General features: G+C 41.1%; 1 protein-coding gene across 1 annotated transcript in view; it reads left to right on the forward strand.

Moving 5' to 3' along the window:
- LOC120024608 (monocarboxylate transporter 10-like) overlaps positions 1-20,775 on the forward strand; it is a 71,216-nt gene that overhangs the window by 1,240 nt on the left and 49,201 nt on the right. The window lies entirely within an intron of this gene.

A 20,775-nucleotide genomic window follows, 5' to 3' on the forward strand; every position in this document is an offset into this window, starting at 1 on the left:
TGCACTGTTAGGCTACTGTATAAAACACATGTGGTCAACCCTCCATCTGGAGAGCTACTGGGTGTGCAGGCTTTTGATCCAACCCTGCTTATCAAGTTTCTGTTGTGCAGATGACGTTTACACTATTAGAAAAAACAAAAAGGGTTCTCTCTTGCTTCATAGATGGAACCTTTTTCATAGGGTAATTGGATCCACATAGAACCCTGCATAGTGCCATTTATGAGTTATGGCTACTACTATTACAATGCATTTGGAAAGTATTCAGACCCCTTGACTTTTTCCACATTTTGTTACGTTACAGCCTTATTCTAAAATATTTTTTTTCTCTCATAAATCTACACACAATACCCCATAATGTAAAGGCAAAAACAGGTTTTTAGACATTTTTGCAAATATATAAAATAAAAAAAACTGATATCATATTTACATAAGTATTCAGATCCTTTACTCAGTACTTTGTTGAAGAACATTTGGCAGTGATTACAGCCTCAAGTTTTCAGTATAACACTACAAGCTTGGCACACCTGTATTTGGGGAGTTTCTCCCATTCTTCTCTGCAGATCCTCTCAAGCTCCATCAGGTTGGATGGGGAGCGTCGCTGTACTGATATTTTCAGGTTTCTCCAGAGATGTTCAAGTCCGGGCTCTGGCTGGGCCACTCAAGGACATTCAGACACTTGTCCCGAAGCCACTCCTGCGTTGTCTTGGCTGTGTGCTTAGGGTCGTTGTCCTGTTGGAAGGTGAACCTTTGCCCCAATCTGAGGTTCTGAGCACTCTGGAGCAGGTTTTTATCAAGGATCTCTCTGTACTTTGCTCCGTTCATCTTTCCCTCGATCATGACTAGTCTCCCAGTCCCTGCCGCTGAAGAACATCCCCACAGCATGATGATGCTGCCACCACCATGCTTCACCGTAGGGATGGTGCCAGGCTTCTTCCAGATGTGACGCTTGGCATTGAGGCCGAATCTTGTTTCTCATAGTCAGAGTCCTTTAGGTGCATTTTGGCAAACTCCAAGTGGGCTGTCATGTGCCTTTTACTGAGGAGTGGCTTCCGTCTAGCCACTTTACCATAAAGGCCTGATTGGTGGCGTACTGCAGAGATGGTTGTCCTTCTGGAAGGTTCTCCCATCTCCACAGAGGAACTCTTGAGCTCTGTCAGAGTGACCATCGGGTTCTTGGTCACCTCCCTGACCAAGACCCTTCTCCCGCTCTAGGAAAAGTTTAGGTGGTTACAAATGTTTTCCATTTAAGAATGATGGAGGCCACTGTGTTCTTGGGGACCTTCAATGCTGCAGAAATGTTTTGGTACCCGTTCCCAGATCTGTGCTTCGACACAATCCTGTCTCAGAGCGCTACAGACAATTCCTTCGACCTCATGGTTGGTTTTTGCTCTAACATGCACTGTCAACTGTGGGACCTTTTATATAGGCCGCTATGTGCCTTTCCAAATCATGTCGAATCAATTGAATTTACCACAGGTGTACTCCAATCAAGTTGTAGAAACATCTCAAGGATGATCAATGGAAACAGGATGCACTTGAGCTCAATTTCGAGTCTCATAGCAATGGGTCTGAATACTTATGTAAATAAGGTATGTTTTTACATTTTTTATGCGTTTTCGCTTTGTCATTAAAGAGTATTGTGTGTAGATTGATGAGAAACAATATTTAATCAATTTTAGAATAAGGCTGTAACGTAACAAAATATGGAAAAAGTCAAGGGGTCTGAATACTTTCCGAATGCACTGTATGCAGCCATATGCACTGTATGCAGCTATAGGGGAAGGGGTTTATTTCCACTCCCACTGATTCTCTGGCCAGTCTCCATGTGCATTGTGTATTCTTTGGCAGCTGCTCTTGAAAAGAAGCCCATGAAAGAATATCTCAATACATTTGGCTGTTCATAGTTAATGGCTATAAATTGCACTGCCATTTCATCCCACAGTATTAGATAAGAAGAACCTCCTTTGTACAACACAGGCATAACATTTTGCGGTGTAGCCTTGAAACAGATGACCACAGCCCTGTCAGTTTCAGGGCCATTAAAAGGTTCAAACGTTTCTGGAAAATGTTCAGACAGTGAGTGAGCATGCCCAGTGTGTGTTTTTCCTCTCCATGGCTAAAGGTTCACCTCCACCACATGGATAATGATCCCCCGTTGTTCAACTGTCTTTAGCCACCTGTTGCTGATGTTATTGGGGTTTGAGAATTGGTTTCTGTTGACGTGTGATTTACATCTGGCCACAGTAATGGGTGAGAAGTGTGAGTAGGCTATTTTCCACTCTTTGATTCGGTTACGTGTTAAGGAGACTCTTTTGTGTAGCCTATAACCTTTTCAAACGGAAGGTCCTGCATCAAATATAGGATCAAAGCTGGGAAGATGCAGTGTTGATCATCATAGATTTGATTACCAAACAATCAGGAATCACCCATTTCCTAATATTGACGTTGCTGTGATTCTTAGGAAGATTAGCAGATATAGATGATTGATAAAATAATTTATATGGGTGAAAGATAATGATTAAATAATTCCACTCTGAAACCTTATAACTGTATGAAATTGATTAGAATCATAAAATGATAATCTCATCAAGTGTGTAGTTTTAGTCAGAATTAGGTTAAACACTGTATCTGTATAGTGGAAAAACACAGACTGTCTGAGCAAGGCGAAGCTCAGGATTAGAACTTGTATGGGGGGGGGGGGGGGGGGGGGGGGGCGAAGAAAGATACCGAGAACAGTTAGACTGTGTTTGAACCAACCTGGCAGGAACTGAGAATTTATGAGGACAGGGAGGACTTCTCAAGGTTTCTCTAATCTCGGGGGGAATGGAATTGTCGGCTGGGTAAGGATACACAGTGGTGAGAACCATGAAGAAGAATAAAACTCACATACTGTTTGTGTGTGTGTATGTGCGTAGGATATATACTGTTTGTGTGGAAGTATGTGCGCAGCTGTAAAATGGATGTCTTTGTATTCTTGACTTTAGAACGTTCTCTGAATAAACGGTACTATCTTTTTGCATAAACTGAGTCTTTGACTAATTATTATTAAACCCTTGGTCTTACAGATCTCGGGGATTGGTCAGAGTTATTGATTGATTGTTATTATCATTGGAATTGAAAATTCTCGTGACAATGATCCAGATATAGGTGAATCACTACATAGATAGATGTATCAGATCTTGTTAACTGATAGCTACTAATCACAGCATTGTCACATTGTAATTACAATGTAATTATCACTCAAAGTAATCACTCATTGGCCATGGATTTCCTTGTTTTTCTGCAGTACCATTTCTTCTTCCTCAGTCTGAAATGAGTAGCCAGGATTGCATCAGCATGCTTCAAGTCCAGCTGTTGCCCTGCCTTCCACTTTACCCAGTCGTAGTCCCTCTCCAGTTGTCAGACGTCTCCTCTAGGGATATCCTGAGAGGAACATTATCTAGCTAGGCACACTGCCAGTAGCTAAAGGTCCCAGACAGAGGGGAGTTCATGGAGCCTTTGGCAACCCATATCATGTATATTTTACCTACAGTATACTCAGTATACTGATGTATACTCATGTCACTGTTACACTACTAGATGTTATTGCCGGTGTAGTAAAATGTTGTGTTCCTAGCTCCAACAGTGCAGTTATATCTTAACAATTCACAAAAATAAAAAATCTAAAGGTAAAGAATGGAGTTAAGAAATGTATCAATATTAGGACGACCAACGTCGGCGTGGCATTGACTAAAATACAGTAGAATAGAATGCAGTATATACATATGAAATTAGTAAAGGAGTATGTAAACATTATTAAAGTGACAAGTGATTCCATGTCTATGTATATAGGGCAGCAGCCTCTATGGTGCAGGGTTGAGTAACCGGGCGGTAGCCGACTAGTGATGGCTGTTTAACAGTCGTCTGGCCTTGACATAGAAGCTTTTTTTCAGTCTCTCGGTCCCAGCTTTGATGCACCTGTACTGACCTCGCCTTCTGGATGGTAGTGGGGTGAACAGGCAGTGGCTCGGGTGGTTGATGTCCTTGATGATCTTTTTGGCCTTCCTGTGACATTGGGTGCTGTAGGTGTCCTGGATGGCAGGCAGTGAGCCCCCGGTCATGCGTTGGGCTGACCTCACCACCCTCTGGAGAGCCCTGCGGTTGCGGGCAGTGCAGTTGCCGTACCAGGCAGTGATTACAGCCCAACAAGATGCTCTCAATTGTGCATCTATAAATGTTTGTTAGGGGCTTAGGGGCCAAGCCAAATTTCTTTAGCCTCCTGAGGTTGAAAATAATTTGTTGCGCCTTCTTCACCACTATTTCAGATTGTCAGTGATGTGTACGCCAAGGATCTTGAAGCTTTTCAACTTCTCCACTGCGGTCCCGGCGATGTGGATGTGGATGGGGGTGTGCTTCTCTGCTGTCCTGAAGTCCACGATCAGCTCCTTCATTTTGTTGAGGGAGAGGTTATTTTCCCGGCACCACTCCGCCAGGGCCCTCACCTCCTCCCTGTAGGCTGTCTCGTCATTTTTGGTAATCAGGCCTACAACTGTTGTGTCGTCTGCAAACTTGATGATTTAGTTGGAGGCATGCGTGGCTACGCAGTCATGGGTGAACAGGAAGTACAGGAGGGGGCTGAGCACGCACCCTTGTGTGGCCCCTGTTTTGAGGATCAGCGAAGTGGAGGTGTTGTTTCCTACCTTCACCACCTGGGGGCAAGCTCATCAGGAAGTCCAGGACCCAGTTGCACAAGGTGGGGTTCAGACCCAGGGCCCCAAGCTTAGTGGTGAGCTTGGAGGGCACTATGCTGTTGAAGGCTGACCTGTAGTCAATGAACAGCGTTCTTACATAGGTATTCCTCTTGTCCAGATGGGATAGATCAGTGTGCAGTGCAAAGGCGATTGCATCATCTGTGGATCTATTGGGGCGGTATGCAAATTGAAGTGGGTCTAGGGTGTCAGGTAAGGTGGAGGTGATATGATCCTTAACTAGCCTCTCAAAACACTTCGCTATGACAGAATGAATACTACGGGGCGAGAGTCATTTAGTTCAGTTACCTTCACTTTCTTGGGTACAGAAACAATGGTGGACATATTGATGCAAGTGGGGACAACAGAGATAGGGAGAGATCGAATATGTCCGTAAACACTCCAGCCAGCTGGTCTGCGCATGCTCTGACGACTCGGCTAGGGATGCCATCTGGGCCGGCAGCCTTGCGAGGGTTAACACGTTTAAATGTCTTACTCACATCGGCCACGCAACACGAGAGCCCACAGTCCTTGGGAGCAGGCCACGTCGGTGGCACTGTGTTATCTTCGAAGTGGGTGAAGATGGTGTTTAGCTTGTCCGGGAGCAAGACGTCGCCGTGGCTGGTTTTCCCTTTGTAATCCGATTGTCTGTAGACCCTGCCACATGATCATTTCTCTACTATGCATGACATCATGGGCTTGGTATGGCTGCAGAAATAATGGGGAACACATAAGGGGTTTCTACAGAGATCCTATAATTAACTTCTAGGGGGGTTTCTGGATCTGTTTGATTAATTTGGAATATGGGCTAGCTAGATGGATCATGAACACATTTTATTTTATTTTTATAGAATAGCACAGCTACAGATCAGCCCTGTCCCAATGGTGTCGAGATGAACTGGGACCTAAAATTAGCTGTCACTCAAGCAAAGTTGACATTTAAATTTAGACTGTCAACACCCATCTTAAGCCTATCTGTAAAGCATGATACACCCCTTGACCCCTTCCTATCCAGTCAGATTCTAAAGGTGTTGGCTCTCCAGTCACCAGTTGGATAGTAACAGCACATTTCCTATTAGATTTAGTTTGTCTCAACAGTTGGACTAATGTCATTCAACATTAATTTATGTCCTTTCCCTCCGAAACATGGATGTAGCCCATTGGCAGAGAGCAAAGGCCTTTCTTCCAGCTACAGTCTCAAGCTCTGAGCTTCCTGCAGTGAGGGTGAAGTAAAGCAGGGTAGAGGGGGCTCAAAGGGGGGAGATTATTGTCTTGCACAAATGCTACCTGCCTCTGTTCTGTCAGGAAGTCTTCTATAGTTCTATGCGCTTAAGTGTCTTTTGGTCGTGCAAGATGCGACAGTGACGGTACAACACTGTATACAGACTACAGAGCCCTCCGCACACTATAAGCTACAATAAATCGAGTTCCCCTGTGTTTTGGGCGGGAAACGGCTGTGAAGCTAGCTGTAGTTTATTGCATGGTTGTGTCTATAAGTCTGTTGTTAAAGAATGTGAAACAATGTTGTGTATGTTTGCTGCTTTTCATTAAATCAATTGTGGCTGTTTTTTAGGTTATGACCTAAAATACATTTGTTCATATGGGCAGGAAATTGTATCAGTTATAGTTAGAGGTCGACCGATTATGATTTTTCAACGCCGATACCGATTTATTGGAGTACCAAAAAAAACAGATTCCGATTAATCGGCCGATTTTTATTTTTTATTTGTAATAATGACAATTACAACAATACTGAATGAACACTTATTTTAACTTGATATAATACATCAATAAAATCAATTTAGCCACAAATAAATAATGAAACATGTTCAATTTGGTTTAAATAATGCAAAAACAAAGTGTTGGACAAGAAAGTATAAGTGCAATATGTGCCATGTAAGAAAGCTGACGTTTAAGTTCCTTGCTCAGAACATGAGAACATATGAAAGCTTGTGGTTCCTTTTAACATGAGTCTTCAATATTCCCAGGTAAGACGTTTTAGGTTGTAGTTATTATAGGAATTATAGGACTATTTCTCTCTATACCATTTGTATTTCATTAACCTTTGACTATTGGATGTTCTTATAGGCACTTTAGTATTGCCAGTGTAACAGTATCGCTTCCATCCCTCTCCTCGCTCCTACCTGGGCTCGAACCAGGAACACAACGACAACAGCAAACCTCGAGGGGAATAACTACTCCAAGTCTCAGAGCGAGTGACGTTTGAAACGCTATTAGCGCGCACCCCGCTAACTAGCTAGCCATTTCACATCGGTTACACCAGCATAATCTCGGGAGTTGATAGGCTTGAAGCACAGCGAAGAGCTTCTGGCAAAACGCAGGAAAGTGCTGTTTGAATGAATGCTTACGAGCCTGCTGCTGCCTACCACCGCTCAGTCAGACTGCTCTATCAAATCATAGACTTAGTTATAACATAATAACACACATAAGTACGAGCCTTAGGTCATTAATATGGTCGAATCCGGAAACTATCATCTCGAAAACAAGACGTTTATTCTTTCAGTGAAATACGGAACCGTTCCGTATTTTATCTAACGGGTGGCATCCATAAGTCTAAATATTCCTGTTACATTGCACAACCTTCAATGTTATGTCATAATTACGTAAAATTCTGGCAAATTAGGCGGCTCAAACTGAGAAGAGAGTCAAGCAAGAGAAGTGACACAATTTCACCTGGTTAATATTGCCTGCTAACCTGGATTTCTTTTAGCTAAATATGCAGTTTTAAAAATATATACTTATGTGTATTGATTTTAAGAAAGGCATTGATGTTTATGGTTAGGTACACATTGGAGCAACGATACGCACCGCATCGATTATATGCAACGCAGGACACGCTAGATAAACTAGTAATATCATCTACCATGTGTAGTTAACTAGTGATTATGATTGATTGTTTTTTATAAGATAAGTTCAATGCTAGCTAGCAACTTACCTTGGCTTCTACTGCATTCGCGTAACAGGCAGGCTCCTCTTGGAGTGCAATGTAATCAGGTGGTTAGAGCGTTGGACTAGTTAACTGTATGGTTGCAAGATTGAATCCCCCGAGCTGACAAGGTAAAAATCTGTTGTTCTGCCCCTGAACGAGGCAGTTAACCCACCGTTCCTAGGCCGTCATTGTAAATAAGAATGTGTTCTTAACTGACTTGCCTAGTTAAATAAAGATTAAATAAAGGTGTAAAAAAACAAACAAACAAAAAACGTCCAAATCGGTGTCCAAAAATACCGATATCCGATTGTTATGAAAACTTGAAATCGGCCCTAATTAATCTGCCATTCCGATATATCAGTCGACCTCTACCATGAACTATCAATTTCTGATTGATTGTGCCCGGCTGCTGCTTCAAGTTTCAGCACCACAATGGAAGTTACTCGAATCTGGCTTATTGGTCAATAACTCTGATAAATATATAAGATATATATTGTTTTTAATAAAAATGAATTATAGTAGTAGCAAGCTATCGAAGTTTACCTCCGGTTCTCCTTCTCATCTTTGCATTCTCCTTCTCAAACTGAGCAGCATATAGGTTAGTCCGCACTGGAATATTAATTGCGGTGTGTAATGCAGCCAATTTTATTTACACAATCCCAGCAGCTTTTTTAGAAATGTAACTTTGTTCTGTGCTTCTCTGAGCATGCAATTCGTAGGCTATGGATCATTTCATTGAGACCACACAATGACGGTAGGCCGTCATTGTAAATAAAAAATTGTTCTTAACTGACTTGCCAAGTTAAATAAAGGTTAAAAAAAGATATATCTTTTTTTGCCTATAGGTGCACTTGATATTGTGCGCCCAGCTGAGAATCAGAGATGAGGGGCGGCATCTAGCACACTTATATATATCCTAATAAGAAACAAATTCTAAAACACTGAGAAATATTGAAATTTTATTAATTACACATTTTAGAATAAGGCGGTAAGGTAACAAAATTTGGAAAAAGTCAAGGGGTCTGAATACTTTCCGAACGCACTACAGCTTAGCCAAATACATTTAAACTCAGTTTTTCACAATTCCTGACATTTAATCCTAGTTAAAATTCCCTGTTTTAGATCAGTTAGGATCACCACTTTATTTTAAGAATGTGAAATGTCAGAATAATAGTAGAGAGAATTATTTATTTAAGCTTTTATTTCTTTCATCACATTCCCAGTGGGTCAGAAGTTTACATACACTCAATTAGTATTTGGTAGCATTTCCTTTAAATTGTTTAACTTGGGTCAAACGTTTCGGGTAGCCTTCCACAAGCTTCCCACAATAAGTTGGGTGAATTTTGGCACATTCCTCCTGACAGAGCTGCTGTAACTGAGTCAGGTTTGTATGCCTCCTTGCTTGCACACACTTTTTCAGTTCTGCCCACAAATGTTCTATAGGATTGAGGTCAGGGCTTTGGAAGTATGCTTGTGGTCATTGTCCATTTGGAAGACACATTTGCGACCAAGCTTTAACTTCCTGACATGTCTTGAGATGTTTCTTTAATATATCCACATAATTTTCTTGCCTCATGATGCCATCTATTTTGTGAAGTGCACCAGTCCCTCCTGCAGCAGAGCAGTGGCTTCTTCCTTGCAGAGCTGCCTTTCAGGTTGTTGATATAGGACTCGATTTACTGTGGATAGAGATACTTTTGTACCTGTTTCCTCCAGCATCTTCACAAGGTCCTTTGCTGTTGTTCTGGGATTGATTCACACTTTTCGCACCAAAGTACGTTAATCTCTAGGCGACAGAACGTGTCTGCTGCGTGGTCCCATGGTGTTTATACTTGCGTACTATTGTTTGTACAGATGAACGTGGTACCTTCAGGCGTTTGGAAATTGCTCCCAAGGATGAATCAGACTTGACGAGGTTTGAGGTAGGCCTTGAAATACATCCCCAGGTACACCTCCAATTGAGTCAAATGATGTCAATTAGCCTATCAGAAGCTTCTAAAGCCATGACATCATTTTCTGGAATTTTCCAAGCTGTTTAAAGGCACAGTCAACTTAGTGTATGTAAACTTCTGACTCATTGGAATTGTGATACAGTGACAAGTGAAGTATTGTGATAAGTGAAGTAATCTGTCTAAACAATTTTTGGAAAAATTACTTGTCATGCACAAAGTAGATGTCCTAACTGACTTGCCAAAACTATAGTTTGTTAAAACTTCTTAGGGCTGCAATCCCGTTAACGGGATCGATATGACAACAGCCAGTGAAAGTGCAGGGCGCCAAATTCAAACAACAGAAATCTCATAATTAAAATTCCTCAAGCATACAAGTATTTCACACCATTTTAAAGATACACTTCTTGTTAATCCCACCACAGTGTCCGATTTCAAAAAGGCTTTTCAGCGAAAGCACCACAAACGATTGTTAGGTCACCGACAAATCACAGAAAAACACAGCCATTTTCCCAGCCAAAGACAGGAGTCACAAAAAAACAGAAATAGAGATAAAATTAATCACTAACCTTTGATCTTCATCAGATGACACTCATAGGACTTCATGTTACACAATACATATATGTTTTGTTCGATAAAGTTCATATTTATATCCAAAAACCTCAGTTTACATTGGCGCCATGTTCAGAAATGCCTCCAAAATATCTGGAGAAATTGCAGAGAGCCACATCAAATAACAGAAATACTCATCATAAACTTTGATGAAAGATACATGTTTTACATAGAATTAAAGATAAACTTGTTCTTAATGCAACCGCTGTGTCAGATTTCAAAAAAGCTTTACGGCAAAAGCACAATATTCAATAATCTGAGAACAGCGTTCAGCCACAAAAGCAAGCCATATATACAGTTACCCGCTAAATTGTGCCGTAAACAAAAGTCAGAAATAGCATTATAAATCTTCACTTACCTTTGCTGATCTTCGTAGGAATGCACTCCCAGGACTCCCACAAGAAATGTTTGTTTTGTTCGGTAATGTCCATCATTTATGTCCAAATAGCTACTTTTGTTAGCGTGTTTGGTAAATAAATCCAAAGACACGAAGCGCGTTCACTAAAAGCAGACAAAATGTCAAAAAGTTCCGTAACAGTCAGTAGAAACATGTCAAACGATGTATTGAATCAATCTTCAGGATGTTTTTAACATAAATCTTCAATAATGTTCCAACCGGAGAATTCCTTTGTCTTCAGAAATGCGATAGAACAGAGCTCGCTCTCACATGAACGCGTGTAACGGATGTGAAATGGCTAGCTAGTTAGCGGGTACGCGCTACTAGCGTTTCAATCAGTTACGTCACTTGCTCTGAAACCTAGAAGTAGTGTTGCCCCTTGCTCTGCAAGGGCCGCGGCCTTTGTGGCGCGATGGGTAACGATGCTTCGTGGGCGACCGTTGTTGATGTGTGCAGAAGGTCCCTGGTTCGCGCCCGTGTCGGGGCGAGGGGACGGTTTAAAGTTATACTGTTACACTGGTGCCGTGACCCGGATTCTTGTCTTCGCCGGACGTCACGTGGAGGGATCGGAGACCCGGCTTCAAGAAGTACTGTGGTTGCTGATACACGCCTAAGGCCTAGGTTTTGCATTCTGCGCAAGTGGAGTTCTCAGGGAGCTCCTGGTAGCATGAGTGAGTGGGGAATATAATAAACTGTTTATTAGTTGTATGTGTTGATGTTATGATTATTTAGTGATGTAATTGTGCTGTTACGCTAGTGACCTTCGGAAGCCAATTAACGTGAGGGTGATGCCATTTTCTACCACACGGTGGCGACAACTATTTATTAAGGCGTTTCTTGTTACTTTTCTGTGTTGATTCTTGGTCTTGTTAGACAACTACTACTGAACTTTTATTTTGAGTACATTATACATCTGTTACACGCGCATGGTCAGCGCATGTTCAGCTCATGATAGACCTTACTCAATCCCCTCACCTTCGGCCCCACTTCACAGTAGAAGCATCAGACAAGGTTCTAAAGACTATTGACATCTAGTGGAAGCCGTAGGAAGTGCAAAATGACTCATATCCCACTGTGTATTCGATAGGCAATGAGTTGAAAACCTACAAACCTCAGATTTCCCACTTCCTGGTTGGATTTTTTTCTCAGGTTTTTGCCTGCCATATGAGTTCTGTTATACTCATAGACATCATTTAAACAGTTTTGGAAACTTCAGATTGTTTTCTATCCAATACTAATAATAATATGCATATATTAGCAGCTGGGACTGAGGAGCAGGCAGTTTACTCTGGGCACCTCTGGGCACCTTTTTATCCAAGCTACTCAATACTGCCCCTGCAGCCATAAGAAGTTTTAACAAGAAATTTGTGTAGAGGTTGAAAAACGAGTTTTAATGACTCCAACCTAAGTGTATGTAAACTTCCGACTTCAACTGTAGTACCAGTCAAAAGTTTGAACCCCTACTCATTCAAGGGTTTTTCTTTTCTTTTTAATATTTTCTAAATTGTTGAATAATAGTGAAGACATCAAAACTATGAAATAACACATATGTAATCATTTAGTAACCAAAAAAGTGTTAAATGAAAATATATTTTTTATTCTTCAAAGTAGCCCCCCTTTGCCTTAGGGCTTGGCGATATATCAAGTTTTTTCCGATATATTCGAGTTTTAGCGAGATATGGAAAATGCCTGTATCGTAAGAATCAAAGTGCTGTTATAATGTTGTAACGTTTTACAAATGCAGCGTTTCACTGTCTCTTCTGTCAGCCCAATGTCGAATCATGTCCCAATTGCGTGACAACACGTGCAGAGAGGTTATCCACCAATCGCAACCCTAGACAGCCTTTCTCAAATTGTTACCACGCCGGAGAAGTGTACCGGCGGTAAGAGTTCCACCAAAATGGAAAGTGAGGAATCCAGCTCAGCCTCTCGCGAGGATGAAATCATCCCCAAAAAGGGCAGCAATATTTTTTCAGTAATATGGAAGTGGTTCGGGTTTAAGAAGTCTGATGAGCAAACGAATGTCCTGTGCAAAATGTGTCGAAAGACAATTGCTACGAAAAGCAGCAGTACAACCGAGCCCTTCCATCACCTGCAACTTGAACACGCGGTGGAATGGGAGGCATGCGTGAGACTACGCAATGCCGATTCCAGTCGTCCGATTCCCAAAACGTCTGCTAAAAGACAAACTACCATCCTTTTCAAACGTAATCCCTTATGACAAGAAAAGTTTGAGGTGGAAGGAGATAACAGATGCAGTAACCTATTACATATGGTTCCAATCTTTACAGTAGAAAAGCCAGGTTTTAAAAAGCTGCTAGGTACAGTTGACCACAAATATCAGCTGCCAAGCCGCAAGTATTTCACGGAAGAAGCCCTGCCGCGGTTATACACTGCTACCCGCGAAAGAGTCGCAGAGAAGCTGGATAGTGTTTCTTATTTTTACACCACAGCCGATCTATGGTTGAGCAGAACGTCAGAGCCATACCTAAGTTTGACAGTCCACTACATAAATGAAGACTAGAAATTGCAAAATGTCTGCATCCAGACGTCTTACTTCCCCGATGATCATACGGGTGAAGTAATAGCCCAGGATCTCAGACTCTTTGGCATCGTGGAAGATGAGTGAAGACCGACAGGTGTGCATGACAACTGACAGCAGGAGCAACATGATAAAAGCATTGCGATTAAACAACTGGACCCGCCTGCAGTGCTTTGAGCACAGGCTTAAAGTGCATTCAAAAAATGTATGTTCAGGCCAGGTGTAGGCTAATGTGTTAGTAGTTGTGTCATTCTGCCAATCCAATAGCAAATAACCACAAGCTGTTTTAATTATAACAACAAATTAACTAAATTAATACATTTTCAATCAAAATGGTTATATAAATTATATATTCAAACAGCTAGTGGTCAAACATTCCGAAACAATAGAATAGACGTGTGGGTGTGTGTTGTAAATTTGTTTTGCACAAATAGGCCTTGTATATTTTTTTATTTAAAAAAAGAAAATTAATTTAAGAATTTTGTCTTGGCCTTTTTTAATTTGTTTAGACAAAAACAAGAGATGGAGATATCTATATCGTGAATCGTCCAAACCTTTTAGGCCATATCGCCCATCTCTACTTTGCCTTGATGACAGCTTTGTGCAGTCTTGGCATTCTCTCAACCAGCTTCATGAGTAATGCTTTTCAAACAGTCTTGAAGGAGTTCCCACATATGCTAAGCACTTGTTGACTGCTTTTCCTTCACTCTGCGGTCCAACTCATCCCAAACCATCACAATTGGGTTGAGGTCAGGTGATTGTGGAGGCCAGGTCATCTGATACAGCACTCATCACTCTCCTTCTTGGTCAAATAACCCTTACACAGCCTGGAGGTGTGTTTTGGTTCAGTATCATGTTGAAAAACAAATTCTAGACCCACTAAGCGCAAGCCAGATGGGATGGCTGCAGAATTCTGTTGTAGCCATGCTGGATAAGTGTGCCTTGAATTCTAAATAAATCAGACAGTGTCACCAGCAAAGCACCCCCACACCATCACACCTCCTCCTCCATACTTCATGGTGGAAACCACACATGCAGAGATCATCCGTTCACCTACTCTGTGCCTCACAAAGACACGGAGGTTGGAACCAAAAATTTCAAATTTGGACTCATCAGACCAAAGGACAGATTTCCACTGGTCTAATGTCAATTGCTCATGTTTCTTCGCCCAAGTACGTCTCTTATTGGTGTTCTTTAGTGGTGGTTTCTTTGCAGCAATTCAACCATGAAGGCCTGATTCATGCAGTCTCCTCTGAACAGTTGACGTTGAGATGTGTCTGTTACTTGAACTCTGTGAAGCATATATCTGGGCTGCAATTTGAGGTGCAGTTAACTCTAACTTATCCTCTGCAGCAGAGGTAACTCTGGGTCTTCCTTTCCTGTGGCGGTCCTCATGAGAGCCAGTTTCATCATAGCGCTTGATGGTTTTTGCAACTGCACTTGAAGAAACCTTCAAAGTTCTTAATGTTCTGGATTGACTGACCTTCATGTCTTAAAGTAATGATGGACTGTCATTTCTCTTTGCTTATTTGAGCTGTTCTTGCCATAATATGGACTTGGTCTTTTACCAAATAGGGCTATCTTCAGTATACCACCCCTACCTTGTCACAACTGATTGACTCAAATGCATTAAGAAGGAAAGAAATTCCACAAAATAACTTACGTTGCAGCCTTATTCTAAAATTGATTAAATCGTTTTTCTTCCTCTTCAGTCTACACACAATAACAAAGCAAAAACAGGTTTTTATACATTTTGGCAAAAAATTTAACTGAAATATCACATTTACATAAGTATTCAGACCCTTTAAGCATCAGCTGTCAGAGCAGCTTACCGATCATTGCACCTGTACACAGCCATTCTGTAAATAGCCCACCCAACTACCTCATCCTCATATTGTTATTTATTTTTTTGCTCCTTTGCACCCCAGTATCTGTACTTGCACATTCATCTTCTGCACATCTACCATTCCAGTGTTTTAATTGCTAAATTGTAATTATTTTGCCACTATGGCCTATTTATTGCCTTACCTCCCTAATCTTACTACATTTGCAAACACTGTATATAGATTTTTTTATTGTGTTATTGACTGTAAGTTTGTTAAACACAGAGTTACACATGGGATAGTCACACTGCTTTGCTTTATCTTGGCCAGGTCACAGTTGTAAATGAGAACTTGTTCTCAACTGGCCTACATGCTTAAATAAAGGTGAAATATTTTTTTTTTTAGCTTTCTGTGTGTTTAACACAATAATAAATGAGTTAACAACTGTTTCCCCACGAATGTGTTTGCATGCAATAAAATGCAAATTAATTACTTAAAAATCATACAATGTGATTTTCTGGATTTTTGTTTTAGATTCCATCTCTCACAGTTGAAGTGTACCTGTGATAAAAATTACAGACCTTTACATGCTTTGGAAGTAGGAAAACCTGCAAAATCGGCAGTGTATCAAATACTTGTTCTCCCCACTGGTATGTATGTATGTATGTATGTATGTATGTATGTATGTATGTATGTATGTATGTATGTATGTATGTATGTATGTATGTATGTATGTATGTATGTATGTATGTATGTATGTATGTATGTATGGGGGGAAGAAAAAAAAATGGGTGAGAATTTATTTAGATTTAATTCAGGCTGTAACAATTAAATGTGAAATATGTCAAGGGGTATGAATACACTCCCAGTCAGACCCAACTTAGGCCTATATGCACATCTTGATTGGGCTGTTATATAGTATTGAATAACATTATTATTTATTTTTCTATGAGTTAATTTTCAGAAATGCAGAAGGCTAGCCTACATGTAGGCATGCTGAATGAACCTATTGATAGTGTTTATTCACCTGTCTATTTCTCATCTGATGCATCGCCCAGGAAGCAGTAGTGAAGGTACTGGCAGGGAGGGTGAGAGTGCACTGAGTGCGTCACTAACTGAGTAACTACCACCCTTCATCAGGACATGACCCTATGTATCTGGAGACCACAGACATGGGGTTTATCGTACTCAAGACATGCTGGCATACATCTCCAAGGCTCGACGATGCAGCCACAAACTGTCCTGCTCAGTGCTCCCCAGTTAAATCTCCTCCCTTTTATGAAAAATATGGTAGATGCCGATAGCAGGTCTAGGCTTATTCTGGATGAATGAAGATTCAGCATGCATGTATGTTGTATTGATCATATCTGGGATGCTTGCCATTATAAGATGTGCTCTAATTCCACAGCACTGTGCATGACTAAAACTTTATATTGAGCCACAGATCGGGTTATAACGTTTGGTGGACTGGCCCTGCTTAGTTAGGTAGCTATGGGCCTCCAAGAAATTCAGTATAAAATAAATGATTGCTGGTATTCAGGCCTCCTTGATGTTTAAACTAGCAGACCTGTATTTTTCAGTTGCCAGCCTGCAATCTTTCATATCGACTGAAGAGTTTTGGAGGTGGAAAATGCATGACATGTTCTTCAAATGATCATAGTCTGTTCAGTTGAAATTAAGGAGGTTTGGATTGGAACCAAGTGTACTCAAAGGATTAGGAACCGTATTGGGAAAGCCAGTGTGAATGACGCAAATATTAGCTTAGAGTACATTGACCACTGCTCCTACCAGGGCATAGCAGAACATGTTCTCTAAAAGCATATTTGGCTTGGTGGTAGTATTGATGAATTTGGTCATTAGATGATCTTAGTCCTCAGTGATGATATGTAGTTCATTAGGGGAATAGGAATTTATGGCATGCGTACCGGGGCCTGTTTAATTTCAATTGGACCTGTTGGAATCAGACTGGTTTGATGTTGAAATCTGGCTTCATCCTGAAATTGCCAATGCAATTCTTTGAAAGTGGATAAAGAAAATTCCAAAGCACATGTCCAAGCATTTTTATTCTCCTATTGAGTAGCAATGCATTCATTTTGCTGTACCCCAGGAAGAGTAGCTGCTGCCTTGGCAGCAAATACAACTAGCAATGCTGATGTTGAAGGACGGGTGTCTAGATTTAGCCCTAGATGGCACTAGATTTGTCCTTTCACTTTTCTATTTATGGCACACCTCATATAAAAGAGCTTCAACTGCTATGTCAGCGGAATCAAATGAGTGACTTCTTGAATAAATGCATTTAAACCCAGAGAAATCAGCTAATCATTAACCTCAGCATTCAACTTCAACCTGACTATTGGCCTAAATATTGACCAGCAGTTTTGTTCAAAACTTTTTTTGTCTGGATGTAGGGACTGTGAAAACAATGCCAGCCTCTCTTGGCCACTGTGACTCATTTGTCGTAAGGCTTAACAATATCAGCCTGACCCTTGGCCAGGTTAGTTGGTCATCAATGTGGGTCATAGACAACAATTGCCACACAGTGGCAGATGTCATGGCATTTCCACACAGCTGTCAAAATCTATATGAAAATCTTCTAGAGTCCCCTTTTTAATCCAATTAATATGGTCCTGTGTACCGCCACAAATGGGGGGGCAGTGGTAAACCCCTTTCCTTTGGCCCTAGGCTTAGCCCTCCTGGTGAAAACAGAATGAAAGCCACTTGATGCCAATTCAGCTTGCCCGCTGAGAAGGATAAACAAATGATTACTAGCTAATGTAGTGGTAAAAGCTGTGAGAGGACTGCGAGAGAGGAGGGATCAAAGATCAGGTGGCCTAAACTCATGGTGTATGTGTGAAGCGTGCATCCCTGACAGTAAATGATCCTATCATGTCCAGTTGTCATGAGGAGGACTTGTATATTCATGGTGAGGGGTCTCTCTCCACTGTGCTGTGGTGAGGAGAAGAGAGGGCAGTTTGGGCAGCTAGGCTAAACTATAAAAAGAAAAGGTTCCTGGAGTATCCTTTAGGAGTTCATCAAATTGAAACTGTGTGGGAACCCCTATAAGTTCTTCAAAGAACCCCTTTTAATGGATCCTCTAATAACCTTTCGGGGTTAATTTTTGAACTTCCCCCTTTATTATTTATTATTATATATATATATATTTAAAAATATATATATATAATATATGTATAAATCTTTTTTTAAAAATAATACCCATACCAATAACACAATATTTTTGTTGTCAGTGTTTATGATTTTAGTGGCGACGCAGAATTTAAAAAAATCTAAATATGAGGTAAACTCCCAGCAGAGCCCCAAGTCACCTTTGTACAGTATATCCTCTGGTGTGTTGATGTTCTCAGTACCCATAGCCAGAATGATTTTTGCAGTGCATGGTGATCGAACAGGTTGCCTGTTACATTTATCAGAGGTGTAGGGAGGATGAAGTTTGTGAATAAAAAGTAATTTTACAGATGTTCAACAAAACATGCACATGACAGTTATTCATACCTTGGTTTTTGTGGTAAATGTGAATGAAAAAACCTGTTTTGATACTGGTTTTCATACACATACCTTGTCCATAATGTAGAGGCTTATGGGATATTCATTGAAGAGGTCAGGGAGGAGGATGGTACATGTGATCTGCATAATATACAAATATACATAACTTTTGTATGCCTCCTCGTCTGTATACCTGCAGACACAGACACAAAAGTGAGCAGTTCAGTCATCTGCACCCAATATAGCTATCCTTCAACATATTCTTATAGACTACATATTCTTACCTCTTTGTTGATTGGTGTCCATTTTCTGTTTTAGAAAGATTTGCACAAATATGAAAATATAGATGGTATCATCACAAAACAATATCAATTTTAGATGATACAAGGGAAAAACCGTACCTTAAATTATGGAGATCTTGACATTTTTCAGTTAAGTGCCTGCACCTACTGTCCTTTCACATCCTAATGTTTCAGTTGGGCCGTTCGGTTCCTGCAAGAACCCCCACCAACTAAGGAGGTTCCTCGATGAACCCCACCTTCTATGGGGTTCTTGGAAGAACATTTTTTGGGCCATTTTCAGTGCCAAGAAGCCCAAGATTCTTAGAGGAACCCTTGTTGAACCCCTCATTTTTTGAGTGTAGGCTGTACTGACCAGTTACTGTTGGTTTGACGGGAGTGTTTCTCCCTCCAGCAGGCCTCTAGTCTAGCACTGTCTCTGCTCCTCTGCCATAAGTTAGCTGTCTCACTTGTCTCTTCATGTTAGCCTGTAAATGTGCCCAGGAAAATGAAATACTTTACATCAAATAATAGCCTAACTGACTTCACTCACAAGAAGGAAATCTTTTTTGAGGATAGATTCCGTTGTATAGGCAACAAAAAGCTTTTGATGCGTAATTAGGCTATAGCTTATGAATAGCTTATAAAACCTTTACATCACAAAGCATTTTTGCCCACCATGGTGAGAGGATTAATAATACTGTAGTGCCTACTCATTTATTTAGCAAAATCCTGCAGAGGTGGTCCTCATACCTCAGCTCCAGTCCTCTATGACCCCACTGAACCCATATGAACTTGCAATAGCAATTTACTTCAGCAGCATGTAGAAGCAAGGCCCTCCACCCACAGTCCACAATTCTCCACCAATTCCACACTCACAGTGGTGGGCAAAGTGTGCAGGCCTACATGTTATTTGTAGGGATCACTTCAAAGTTGATTAGTGTGTGTTAAGAGGCGAGACAAATCTTTGTACCGTTATATTGTGTGGTCTTATAGTCGTTATCCTGTCATGATGAGGAGGTAAATATTCTGCCATAGCCTCAAAGCAGCTCAGTATTTAATACTTTACCATAATCCTTAAGGAGATTTACTTAGGAAAAAACACCCTGACCTTTTCTGTGCATTGTGGTGCCAAGCACATGCTGCCTTCTCACATCCATTCCACGTCTCAAATCAAATTTTATTTGTCACATGCGCCGAAAACAACGGGTGTAGACTTCACCGTGAAATGCTTGCTTACAGCCCTTCCCAACAATGCAGAGTAAAATAAACTAATAAAATAGTAACACAAGGAATAAAATACAGAAGAATGACGCTATATACAGGGAGTGGCAGTACCAGATCAATGTGCAAGGGTACGAGGTAGATAAGTACATCAAGGCAGGGTAACGTGATTAGGCATCAGAATAGATAATAATACAAGTATCTACCTTCTCCATTTCCACCCCACTAACAGTGACCCCAGAGTACCCCCAAGTATCATCCCTTAAAAAGAGAAATCATGTTTTTAATCTATAATATGGATAAATATCCCTTCAGGAATGACCATATATATTATTTTCACCACATGCAATCCACTCCAGAGGAATTCAGTACCTTGTACACAGTAAATACATCTGCCTGTTCTTCAGTCTTTCTTGGATGTTCTCTCTATAAGGCCCTATGGTGTGATTTAGAGTGAAGTCTGTGTCAGGCTGGTGCTGTCAGGTGGTAACATGGTTTACTCGCCTACACAGTACTCACTCTACCAAATCTGAACACAAGGAAGCTTAGCAGAGTTGGAACCTTGATCAGCCTATCACGGCGTAGGATGTTGGGGCGTAGGGAGCAACAAGCTAAGGGCCAGCCCCCTGCCAGGTTACTGGCCTTCACATCTGTGTAATGTGCTTGGGCTCTCTTGCCTCGCTCTCTTTCACTCCCCTAAAGGAATGCCAGATGGGGTTATTGCTAGGCCCTATGCCATAAAAGCCCTTTGCCCAGAGAGCCTAATGTTAGA

The sequence above is a fragment of the Salvelinus namaycush genome, chromosome 29 (assembly GCF_016432855.1).
Source record: "Salvelinus namaycush isolate Seneca chromosome 29, SaNama_1.0, whole genome shotgun sequence".
Classification (NCBI taxonomy): domain Eukaryota; kingdom Metazoa; phylum Chordata; class Actinopteri; order Salmoniformes; family Salmonidae; genus Salvelinus; species Salvelinus namaycush.